Raw genomic sequence first — 12,735 nt, 5'->3', positions numbered from 1 at the left:
CTTCTCCGTCCATCCTGAGGCCGAGTCCCACATGCCGCAACTAGAAGGATGTGCAGCTATGACATACAACTATCTGCTGGGGCTTTGGGGGGAAAAATAAAATAAATAAAATCTTTAAAAAAAAAAAAAAAAAAAGAAAGTAATTGGCCAGTGTCACAAAGGCTGTCAGTGGCAGATCCAAACCCACTGCCACATGGTGGGTGGGTCTGACTTGGCACCTGTGCCCTCCGACCTCTCACTTCCAGCAGGTAAGTCAGTCGATGGGAGAAATTCCTTGGGTTTCCTCTGAGCCACGTCTGGAGGGCAGAGCACCGATGCCATGCACTCACATCTGGGCATCTGGAGAGGGTGATATGGGGGTGCCGGCTCCAGAGTGGGGACCCTGCCTGCTCACTTCCAGGCAGCCAACTTTCCAGCCTCTTCCCCGGGGCCTGCAGGGGCCTGCTGCTCCAGTGGGCAGCCCCACCCACCAAACATCTGGCTGGGTTGGGCTGGGCTGGGCTGGGCTGGGCTGGGCTGGGCTAGGGCGGGGGTAGTCCTGGGTCCTAAAATGCTAGCATTGAGGTGCCAGTGAACAAAACCGGAGGGCTTGGCCTAAAAGGATGTGCCCTAGGGCCTGCCAAGCCCTCACATGCCCCCCCACCCCCCCCACCCCCGCCTTGTGTCCAGTGGCTACCGCTCTTCCCCACCGACCTCGGGCTCTTTCCCCATTTGGCCTCCCTGGCCAGGAGGCCCTGAAGCCCAGCGTCCTTCTTTGCGTGTTTCCTCCTCTTGCTTTTTGATTCTCTTCCTCCTTTTGATTCTTTCTGTCCAGGTCTCTGTCTGGTTCTGGGTTTCTCTCCATTTCTTTGGGCCTCTGTGCCCCCTTTTAGATGCCGGGAGAGGGGGAGGAGCTTTGGAGCTTTCCCAGGATGAGCAGAAGCCACCCAAGGGAGCGGAGGAGGGAAAGGTGTCAGAGCTGGGTTGGGGGCAGAGGTGGCTGTGGTCACAGCTCCGGATAACACAACTACCCGGAAATGTCAAATTTGGGGTTTCTTTTTGCTTTCAGCCCCCTGGTTTGGTCTCTGCTATTTCCCACCACAAAGCACCCTGGTGGTTTTAGAGGCCCAGACTATGGAGGAGAAAACTGAGGCCTAGGATGTGGGGTTCAGGAAGATCAGAAACTGCCTAGTGTCCAGACTGAGCTGGGGTCGCAGGCTGGCCTCCCCTAACAGCCCCTCATTTGCAATTTCAAGTCGCAGCATTACATGGGGAATGAGGAAGGATTAAAAAAATCTCATGGGAATACATTCCCCCAAAGAAGACTGACCATATTTTATTGGGAATAATAATAATCCCTAGTCTAGTTTGTAGTAGCACACCATGCACACATCCTGAACTGAATCATGGCACATTCATGCACAAACATGGCTGTATTCTTCAACTCAACCCATCCTTGCAACAACCTTGAAGGTGAGCAGGGCCAGAATCATCCCTTGTGATTACGCCAGGGAAGAGACCTGTCCACAGCTGGCACCAGGATCCAAGTTGCCTGGCCCTATGGGCAGGGTCTCAGTACAGTCGTGTGTCACTTAACAACAGTGACACACTCTGAGACATGCTTCATTAAACAATTTTGTCGTTGGGTGAACATCACAGAGTGTACTTACATAAACCTAGATGGTATGGCCTGCTACACACCTGGGCTATATGGTACTAATCTTATGGGACCACCATCGTATATTCAGTCCATTTTTGACTCTAACGACGTTGTGTGGCACATGGCTGTACAACCTTTCTCAACTTCCCAAAACCCCAGCACACCCTCAGAGTGAAGGTGTCTCCTTTGGCTGGGCTAGCCCATAATTGTTCTGTGGCGCGGAGCATGGCGCCTCCATTTCCATGCCAGTCCATGCCCCTGCTCTGTTGAATGAGGCAGAGTGACCTGTGTGTTACATGAAGGTGGGTTCGAGTTTATGGAGGAAGGGAAGAATTATCTCAAGTCCTGTTTCTGGCCTGACCTTGGAGACAGGGTTAGCTGAGAAGGCCCTGCAGATGCCCCTACCCTGGGGAGAACAGACTGAGGTCACCTTGACCTAACCGTCCCTGGGGGCAGAGGGAGGTGGTACAGAGATGCCTTTGTTTCCTCTGCTCCTAGTCCTTTCTTCAAGGAGAGTTCCTGTTGTGCAGGAGCCAGAGGGGAGGTGGGGTGGGGGTGCAGAGCCTTCCCAAGAAAGCTGGAGGTGTTCCAGGAAGTATCTGCGCTGGGGAGAGCTGAAGCCCTCGGGCTGTTAGATGTCCTGCCTCACCCCCACCTTGCCTTTGCTGGGATTGCCCACCTCCACTCCAGCCCCCACCCCCGAAGCTCCTGGAAGTCTATGCTCAGTGTATATCACACCCCCAAGATCAAGGTCTCTGCCTCTCGCGGAGTCTCCTCTTCCTAGTACCTCCCTGTAGAAACGATGCCCCGACGCTTGTCTATGAAGACAGAGCAGGATGTAGGGAGGGTGTGCATGCGTGTGGTGAGGAATTCCATGTGAATTGCGGGGAGGGGAAGGAGCTGCTGGGTCCCAGGTGAAGCCTGTCCACCCTTCCTGCCTCTGTCCCTTGTCCTCTGCCACTCTTCAGGGAAGTCAGTTTACAGTGAAGTCACCAAGAGAACACAAGGCCATCCAGCCTGAGGCATAGTGACTGTCCTCTGTTTCTGGGAATAGAGTGAGGGGAGGGGTGCGGGACTGACAGGGTGAGCGGGAGGGGGAATCCTGCCTGCCTTTGCCCAGCAGCCCTGTCCTTCAGCCTGCCTTGGGAGAGACGCTTGCAGGCCACCGAGAGGAGGGGTGCAGTGTCTGTGCTGAGCGCATGCTTCCTATCTGGTCAGGAGGGCAGGGAGGAGCCCACCTTCCCCATTGCAGGGATAGGCCTGGTGAGAGAGAGGAGAGGGCCACGGGCACAGAGCTGGGCAGCTGAGTGGGACTATCCGCTGTCCTGAGCAGCCCTAGGTCGGGTTTGGCTCCCATCCTCATCCATGATGACTACCAGGACCCTCTTCTCGCTGAGCTAGTTTCTCCTCCTTCCAGCCCAACAAGAAATCTTCTGTGCCTTAGCCAGCCCAGTATCCGACCTCAAGCCCTGCGGGGGGTTGTGTGGGAGAGGACTGTGCATCTCCCTCCCCGCTGTTCCCCACCACTCTGCCGCTTTCCTTTGTTATGACTGGAGGGGGTTCCTTTCTCTGTTTGTCACTGTTTTCTGGTTTGTCGTGTGCACAAGCCCACCCACATCTTCCCTGCCCGCTCCCCTGATCCCAGCCTCCAAAATCAGCTCCCCAGCCCCAGGAGCCAGTGGGGGCTATAAAACCAAAATGAAGAAGGGCCAACGCCCCTTCCCCTCCTCACTGGCTACTGACCTGGCCTTCATTTGCTGCTGAGATCAGCCCCAAGCCTGGGCCTTCCCTTCACTCCGTGCTTCAGCCGTACAGTTCCGCCAGTGCACTGGCCCCTCTCAACTGCAAGCTTTTGCCTTCTCAGTTCCACCTCCCTGGAATGCCATTCTTCCCTCGGCCACCTGGTGACATTTTCCTCATCTTTCAGAGGGTCAGTGTGGCGTAGAGGAAAGCACAAAGGCTTTGGAGTCCTAAGGACCTGGTGCAAACCCTGGCTCTGCTGTGTGATTTTGGGCATGTGAGTCTGCCTCTCTGAGCTGAGTAACCTCCTTTGTAAAAGAACAGCAAGACCCACATCCCAGGGTTGCTATGAAGACTCAGTCACAGTGCCTAGCACACAGTAGGTGTTCAGGGACCTTGGCCAGGAGAGCTAGCATTTTCTCCTCTGCACTCCTGTAGCCCCTCAATCCTGTATTGCAGGCCTCCTCTTATGCCTCTAACTAGTTGCCCAAAGGGCTGTGTGCCCCTGCTTGCTTCCTAATAGCGGCTTTATATATATTTGTTGAATTAATGAAGGTCCCTTAAACAGGACAGGGCTTCCCCAAGCTCCTACAGTTCAGGGTTTCCCTTGCACGGTGCAGACCCATTTCTCTTTCACACCTCCTGACCCCCAGCACCCAGAAGGTTCTCTCCTCTGCCGCCCTGGCTCTGCCTGCTCTAATCTTACTGACCTGCTCTCCTGCCCATGGCAGCAGCAGAGCAGCCTCATCTTTGCCTGGCGCTGGGCTGACTTGTGAGTTCTTTACCCAACCCGGCAAGCCAGCAAGATACTGGCTGAGGGGACATTCTGCTCCTCCTCGGGGTCAACCCTGCCCTCTGGATAAAGCAGCGTTGCCCTAGGACTCTGTGTGGAGAGGGCACGGTGACCCTGTCCTAGGAGGCAGGCAGGGGCCCCTCAGGCTTTCCAGAGAGCCACCCCTTTAGCTCTGGCTGGAAGGGAGCCCGGGCAGGTGAGGCACATGGGAGCAAGGCGGAGGGCATGTGAGAATCTCCAGGTGGTGAGTCCTGCAAGGACCTGCACACCCATTGTTCCCCTCACATCCGCCCACCCCAGGCTCCACCACCATGCCCACTCCCTCCTGGCCCAGCCAGCTGGCTGGGGCTGGGCTGAGGGAAAGAGAGAGAGAAAATGCTCATTTATCAAGTGCCTTCCACAAGCCAGGCATGATGCTTAGTTACTTTCACAAACACTCTCTCTCTTTTTTCTTTTAAAAAATGTTCCTTTTCCTAATGTTTTAATAGGTAGCAGAGCGCATAGTACAAAACTCAGAAGAATTCTAAAGGATATATGGTGAAAAGTTAGTCTCTCTCCTTTCCTGTCCCCCAGGTCCCCTCTGCAGGGGCACCCACAGTTACCAGGGTGAGGTGTGTACTACCAGAAAGATTCTATGCATTTACAAATATATGGTATACTTTACTCCTCTGACTTACACATGAGGGGAAACTGAAGCCCTCAGAAAAGTTAAGTACTTTGCCTAAGGTCACACAGCTGGTAAGTTGGCAGAGCTATGATTTGGAACCAGATTGAATGGTAAATCTAGGCTCTTTTCACCTCCCACTCTCTGGCAGCAGTCAGCCCTGACAAGGACAGAGACCCTCCTGAACCACTGGCTGTGACAAAACTCCATTCTGAGGCCCTGGAGATCTGGGGTCTCTGCCTTCCTGTCTGTTGAGTGTCCACATTGTGTCCTCCCATGGCGCCAGGAGCCTGTAGTGACTTAATAGGGCAGAATCATTCCCCTATGGAAGAAGAAAAGTTCCTGCCAGTGTCATTCCTTGGCTACTGTGTAGCCGGTGGTCTCCCAGGGCCAGCCTGATTTCCGGGGTCCAGAGAGTTCTGGAGAGGGACGCCACATGAGCGTGTGAGCGTGGGTCTCTGGCTAGAGGGAATCGTGGTTGTGGTTTCAATTACGTTTCCAGAAAATGGCCTCATGATCTCCCTGTGGCTGGGCAGGGCTGAGGGAGGATGTGAAGTGGAGGCGTTGTTCTCTGTGGTAGCCACATGCCTGTCCACGAGAGTGAGAGAAGGAGGCTGGAGTCATCCCTGCTTGAGAGTAGGTTGGGTAGATGGACAAAGGCTGCCCACCAGACTTCCAGGCTCCCCCTCAAGCCTCTTTCTCTCCTGGGTCAGGCCAGGGTGGGCTAAGAGATGACAACAACTCTTTCTTCAGGGGACATCTCTCCATCTGCAGGTATGTCTCTGGGACCTTTCTATGTGGGCTCTCTGCAGGGTATTTCTGGATCCTAGCTTCCTGTTCAGTTTCTTTCTTTCTAGGGCTCCTTCTGTGTCATATCAGTCTGGTGTCTTCTCAACTTAGGGGACAATGTCCCTGAGGCTCAGGAGAAGAGGCTCTCACCTCATCTGAATTGACAAGTAAGGAGAGGTAGGTGTTGGACCTTCCTTCCTGTCTCAGGTTGACAACATTCTTGTTTTGCTGAGGTAGTCATCCAGAACATTCCGTCCTTTGTGTCTGTGCACACAGCCAGCCAGATCTAGCTTGGTGCCTAGTGGTCAGTCAGAGATGTCCTGTGAGATGCAAGAATAGGGAGACATACCTGTCCTGCCCTCCAGGGCATTCAAACTAGCACCCTGCAGCTGCAGCTCACCAGCAGCCTAGGCAGCTGCATTGAGTCCTAGACCTGACCAGTTCTAGGAAGTGGGGTGTAAATCTTAGCTGTTACTAAACGAATGCAGTAATAGTTAACAGCCCTATAGTGCTGTACAGCATTCGAAGCACTTTACATTATTAACTCACTTAATTCTCACAACAATGTTATGAGGTAGGTCCTATTACTGTCATCACATTACAATGAGGAAATCGAGGCAGAAAACTTGCTCAAGATCATGGCTCAAGTTGTTGACAGTGAGTTTGGTTTTAGAGTCTGTGCTCTTTGCGTGTGTGCCCTGGGCTGGGCACAGGGTGGGAGGATTTAAAGGAATTATTGTGTGCTGTTGGGAGTAGAGAGACATGTAAAAAAGAAACTGTCCTTCAACACGAGAGGTGCCATAACAGAGGCATGAACAACGTGTGGTGGGAAACAGGGAGGGCAAAGTTCATACTGCCTGGAGCAAGTGTCACGGAATGGCAGACAGCCAGAGGGCAGGAGGACTTTCCAGGTGGAGGGAACAGCATGTGTGCAGGCAGGAAGGCTTACAAAAAAGAGAAAAATGGTGTGCTCAAGTGTCACAACATCATGGACAGTGACTGTCAGAGGGGTTGCCAGAGAGCCCAGGGCGGCTTGTGCTTCCGTCCAGCTTCCCGCTCCAGCCTGTCCTTCTGCTCTGGCCTCGAAGCTCCCTGCATCTACTCCGTGCAAAGTACGTGCCAGGTGTTGGCCCAGAGTGTGGGACAGAAGCAGTAGCCCAGGTGGGGGAGAAGGACTTTGTGATCAGCTCCACACACAAAGATCTTTGTGGCTGGCGTTATTCTGGAGGTGAAGCGAAGGCTGCTGGAAGAGCTTCCAAAGGAGGATTATGGGAGAACTAGAGGACTCGCAGTTCTTGGTCATCTTTGGACATGAAGGTTTTCAGACTGTAGAGAAGGGATGCTCTGTGTGTATGTGTGGGTCCTTCTCCTCCTTCTGTCCCTGCGGCTGGGTTTCTGGAGATCTGACATGCCTTCCTTGCTTTGGTGCTGGGCCTTGGAGGGTTGCCAGGGAAACCGTTGGCCAGCTCCGGAGATGTAGCCAGAGGAGAGGAGAGTGGGTGACTCAGGGTGCCTTCTGAGACACGCACCTCCTCCCCATTACAGGAAAAGGGCTCTCAGAGACCCGTTTCCCCTGGATCTTACAGAGGCGATCCTGCTTACTCTTCTTTCTCTGGAGAGAGCCGTCAGTGCCTTCTGCAGCTCTGACTGGTGGGAGCTAGCAAGAGTCCCCAGGGAGGGAAAGGGTCTCAGACGCCCCTGTCCCCCACAGATTCACTCTGGAACAGTGGAGTGATCCAGTCGGCATAGGCGAATGTAAATTCCTGCTGTGTCCATTCAGGCCCTCTGCCCCTCTGGGTGGTAAGCGGCAGGAGCAGTGGCTGAAACGCCCTCCAGGGAGCAAACCCGGGATAATTATTGATGGGGCAGCGGTGGACTTCTGCCCTCGGCCCGGGAGGGACGGGACCCGGAACGCGGGCCTCAACCCGGGGAAGGAAGGTGGGCGGGCCGCGGAGGGGGGCCAATCAACGCGACCACCACAGTCCGGCCCGAGCCCTGCTCGTGGTGGTCGATCCTACCCAAACAAGGCAGCATGTGCTTGTGGCCCGTGGGATCCGGCTGGGGAGCCGAGCTGGGGAGCCCCCTCACCTCCGCGAAAAGGGGGGCTGCGCGGAGGGGGCGGTGGGTCCCTCCAGAGCGCCGGCCGAGAGGGTGCGAGCCACCGCGGGGCTCGCGAGCGCGCGCCGGGCAGAACCAGGAAGCGGCGCGCGCCGGCGCGGGGCGCGCTCGGGGCTGCGGGCGGCGCGCGCGGCCGGGCCTCCGCGCTGGAAAGGCGCGCGCGCCCCCGTGGGCCCCGGCGTGAGGAGAGTCGGCGGCCGGAGCCGTCACCCCGGGCGGGGAGCCTGCGCAGGCGACTCGGCGCGGGAGGGAGCGAGCGAGAGAGCGGGCGGGAGGCAGCCGCTGGCGCCCGAGGGGCCGAGCGAGGTAGGAACTGCGGGGTGAGCCCTGGGCTCGGGGCCGGGGGAGAGAGGCCGGGGAGCCCGCCCGGGCGGGGCCCCGCGCCCCGGCCGCCGGGGCGCCGGGCGGGGCCGCGCCGCCGCCATCGCTCCCCCGGCCGGAGGCGGCCGCGGTGGCTGCGCGCTCGGGAAGGGGGGCGGTGGGGGGGGGGGCTGGGGCGCGCGGGGCTTCGTGCGGGGGCTGCGGCGGGGCGGGAGGTGGAGAGTGTGCGTGCGCGTGGGGCTGGATGGGAGTGTAAGGGCCCCCCGCGCCGACCCTCGGGAGCCAAGGGGGCCACTGCCGGCCGCCTCTCACCTTCGTGTTGCAGTTCCGAACAGCCCCTACCGTCTCGTTGCTTTTCCTCCTTTTTTCAAAAGAGGTATCTGCGACTCCCGGAGGTGGGATGAGCCCGGGGGTGCCCCGTGGGGTGGGGGTATTAGCAAAGCTTCAAGGAACAGGGCCTTATAAGGAGTCAAGACAACAAATGCGAACCTTTCGATAAGGCTCTGGGGTGCGGGATCCCACATCAGGACCTGCCAGGCCCCGGCTTGTGCGTGTGGCAGCGGGATGCAGCGTGTTCTTTTTTTCTAGCCGGGGATAAAGAGTAAAAAAGTGCTCCTGGTGTCGGGGGTAGATATGGAGAGTCGGAAGGAGAGTCGTTGTGTCACAAAAACTGGTCTGAGGCTAAAGGAATCTGGCAAGATGGTCAGGCAGATCAAAGAGGAAAGAACTTGTGTGGAGCAAGAGGCGTTTGCAAACACTTGTAGCCAGCAGTGATGGAAAAGGCAAAGAAGAAAAACAAGCGCCAGCTTTTAGGAGGATGGGATTAATGAAAACCACAAGAATTTTAAAAGCAAAGAGAGATACCGATCCTCTCTTTCCCAAAGAGCCATGCCCAGTGCTTTTTCCTCTTGTCCCCTCTGATCCTGTCATACCTTCGTATCAGATAAATAGTGGTAAAAGTGGGTGATAGAATGTTAGAGCTGGAAAGGACCCCGGCGGTTGTGCTACATTCGTTTATTGTAGAATGTGGAAACTGAGGCCCAGATAGATGGCGTCAGTGGCCTGCTCATTTCACACAGCTTTTTAGTAGTTAGGGAGTGAAATGTCGGTCTGAGGACTGTCAGATCGGTGCTCTTCCCAAGGCACAGTGAAGTAGTAGGTCTTTGCCTAAATACAATTCCGTAAATTGTCTCTGGAATATCCTCGGGAATGCCCCTTGAAAGGGCTAGTGTGTCACCAAATTGTTAAACTGAGCTCATGTCATTTTTTCAGTCTTCAGTCTTGGTGTTTATCATCTGCTTGTATGTTAGATTTCCAAAGTGATTGGGTTGCCTCCTGGGCTATACTACGCTTTCAGCTGTTGAGTATATTTTTTCAAATAATTTTGTTATCATTCAATTAAGATAATAGAACTTTCCCTCTTTCTTCTACCTTCTGTTATTGTTCGTTTGTTTGTATTATAATGTTTATATTCCTTGGCTATAGTTCTTAGAAGAGGATATATTTTATTTAGTGTGCCTTTCATGTCTTTCTAATTTAATTTTGTAACACTATGAACACTGGATAGTTCTGATCATTTCAAATGGTGGAATCCTATTGATTGACTTCATTTGAAAGCTTCAGGCTTTTTGTTTGTTTTGGTACCAATTTCCATCTCATGGAAGACCACAGTTGTTAGAATTGATAGTGTAAATGAGAGACCGGGCTGCCGATTTTAAGCAAGACTATGTGACACTTTGTGATGTCTGTCATGTTTAATTAAAACACTACCAACTGTAATCTAGTACATTACTTGTTTTCTGTAGCCTTTGAAAGATGATAACTTCAAGTATCTGGTTGAGACACAGGGAAGGAATGGAGAGATCTTGTTTTAAAAAAGCAAAACATCGGGGAAAAAAAAAGTTGATTTCTATCACCAGCAGTTTGGTTATTGCATAACTCAGAGCTAAACTGCACAAAATCTTTGCTGTCTACCCAACTAAATAAATTATCCCACCTTCTCATGAGTCCTTGCCTTTTCAGTATTCACATTTTTGCCAGCAGGATCTTAATATGGCTTGTGTTAAGAAATTTAAGATGGATATATTCCTTAAATGGATACTTCGTGATATATATGGTAGAAGGGGGGAAAAGTGCTCTCGTTGTTTGGAGTGTTACAACATAAATATTTTGGTCAGCACTTCCTATTGTGCCCCAACTTCTCATTTCATCATCATTTTCTTGCTCTCAATTGATTTTTAAAAATTTTATTTACATATGCAAAAACGACATCAAGACTAGTAAAAGGTGTCATTTATTGCTCTTTTGGTACTTATGTCAATTTTTTCAAGTTATATTAGTGTTAGTATTCAAATTATTTGTGATTTGTGTTAGGTTTATATTTATGAATGCGCTTGTGGTGGTTCATTTGGCTTGTTTTTGTGTAGGTAGGTGATACAGGTAGCCTTTTCTTATTATAAAAGGAAGATGTTATAAATAGGTACATAGCATGCTCAAGATTAGATTGAGGTTGAAGGTAGAATCAAAGGAAGATTAACTATTCTAGTGCCCTACAAACATGTGTGTATCTTGTAAAGTATTCACAGATTTCTGGAAGTTCTAACTACCAGTGACACATTTTTTCCCTTCTATTAGAGTGTAGATTACCACATTATTCCTACAAAAGGAAGCAAAAAACCTCCAGTCTTTTTGTTAATTTGTCTTGAGCATTTGAAACATTCTTTTAAAAATTTATCTGACAATTCCAGGTTACTGAGCTCTTCAGAAGAATATCCTTTTACTGCGTAATGAAGTAAGAAAATACTTTGACTCTGGAACTTCTTAATAAAAATAACGTTTAAAAGTTGGCTCTCAAGTATCACTGTCCCCAATTTTGTGTGGTGTTTAAAGGAAAAAATTTTTCTTTAAATCTGAGCTTTGTTAATAGAATTGTTCTAAAATCAGAAGTATTTTTTCCTCTGCAATATTGGAAATACCGCAGTTTTATGCTTATTTCTGGGAATAAGAAAGTCAAATTTAACAATCTAGTTTCCATTGATCAGACAGTTTTTGTGCATTTAAATCGTGAGCATCACAGTGATAAAAAGTTTTTTTTGAAAATTGCATTCACTCTTTTTTTTTTTTTTTTTTTTGGTGAGGAAGATCATCCCTGAGCTGACATCCATGCCAATCCTCCTCTTTTTTTGCTGAGGAAGACTGGCCCTGGGCCAACATCGTGCCCATCTTCCTCCACTTTACATGGGACGCCACCACAGCATGGCCTGATAAGCGGTGCGACGGTGCGCGCCAGGGATCCGAACCCGAGTCGCGCGCGCCCGCACCTTAACCACTACGCCACGGGCCGGCCCCTGCATTCACTCTTAATTATCGTGTCCGTATTTTAAGTAGGATATTGACGTTGGATGTTTTCTTATTAATGGTGATCCTTTACTACTGAAAAACCTATGCCAGTTTGGAGAAGATTTTACATCTCTAAATCTATGCTATTTTTACTAATCAAAGAGAGGAGTAATTTACAGGTGTTTGATTTTTGGTTGGTTCAATGAGACCCTCACTTTTGGTGGTTTCAGAGTTTTAGATGACATTTTATTACTTTTGTTAGTTTTGGTCACACCCATGACTTCCTTGGAAGGTATCTTTGAGGTTTGGTTTCCTTTTTTTCTAAATGGTAATATTGGGGTGGGGGTGCTTCCTGTTTATATTTTCAAAATTAGGTCCACATGTTAACCTTCTTGTAGTGTCACATTTTTATTTTAAACATATAAAGACAAGCGCCAGATGCCATGTGGTTTGTCTTTGACCTATTGTACTACTTCATGACAGCTTTATTGAGTTCAGCCTGAAGACCCAGTTGGGAAGGCAAGACATTCCTGAATCTTTTACCAACTCTCTTCAAGGTTTAGCAGCCTTGGAAGGAATCTTAAAACAACAACAACAAGGGTGAAATTAACAGAAAAATGGGGCTGCTGCTATCTGTTTCCTTCCAGGTACCTAGAAAATGCACGCACTAAGGTAGAGTTGAAACATGTTATGTGGAGCCTTGAATGTCAGAGCTTTAAAGGGAGGTTGCCACGGAATTTATATGATATAGAACCCCAGGTGTTAAGCAGTAACTGTAGCAGTTTTTCTGACTTCACCTAAAAGCTGTGCAGAATGTCATGGAGGAGCTAAATAAGAACAAGGAGAAGTTTAGGGTATGGTAGTAGAACTCGGGAGGAATCACCCCCAGCTGTAAAACTCTTCCTTGACCCTCCTGGATAGTTTTTATGTGGTAGGTCACTTGTACTGTGAATGTTGGAGTATGAGTTATGAGGAGTCTTGAGGAGCATATCCTTGAAAGGAGTACGTGTAGTATTGTTTCTGTGACTGAAGCAAGTGGACTTTTCCTGGCCTCCACCTAACTTTTCTAAGAAGTGTAATGACTAAATAGACTCCTAATTAAATTGGAATTCAAATATGTTTGCAGTTTAGGGGCAGTTTCTCTCTCCTAAATTTTCTTTTGGATCACATTACTAATACAGTTAGAATACAATACAGTTATGAATAATTATGCACAGTTATGCATAATGCAATTTACAAATAAGGTTAATAGAGTATCTTGACCTCTCATTTCCCCCTAATATTCAAGAAGGGAGCAGTTACAATTTGTCACGTACTGGATATTTTCTTCTT

At 50.6% G+C, this 12,735-nt stretch overlaps 1 protein-coding gene across 3 annotated transcripts in view; it reads left to right on the top strand.

The window, feature by feature from the left end:
• Positions 1-7,934: 7,934 nt before the first annotated feature.
• Positions 7,935-12,735, top strand: part of STAT5B (signal transducer and activator of transcription 5B) — a 58,607-nt gene continuing 53,806 nt past the window's right edge. For 2 of the 3 annotated variants that reach the window (XM_087441190.1, XM_087441189.1), the window contains exon 1: positions 7,936-8,049. The gene's annotated coding sequence lies outside the window, so the exon portion shown is untranslated. Of the gene's footprint in view, positions 8,050-12,735 lie in introns of all 3 variants that reach the window. The other variant, XM_087441187.1, reaches the window with a different exon arrangement.

Source organism: Ceratotherium simum, chromosome 16 (genome assembly GCF_057802395.1).
Source record: "Ceratotherium simum simum isolate JZ-2026a chromosome 16, ASM5780239v1, whole genome shotgun sequence".
NCBI classification, from domain to species: domain Eukaryota; kingdom Metazoa; phylum Chordata; class Mammalia; order Perissodactyla; family Rhinocerotidae; genus Ceratotherium; species Ceratotherium simum.
This window is presented reverse-complemented; position numbering and strand designations above follow the sequence as displayed.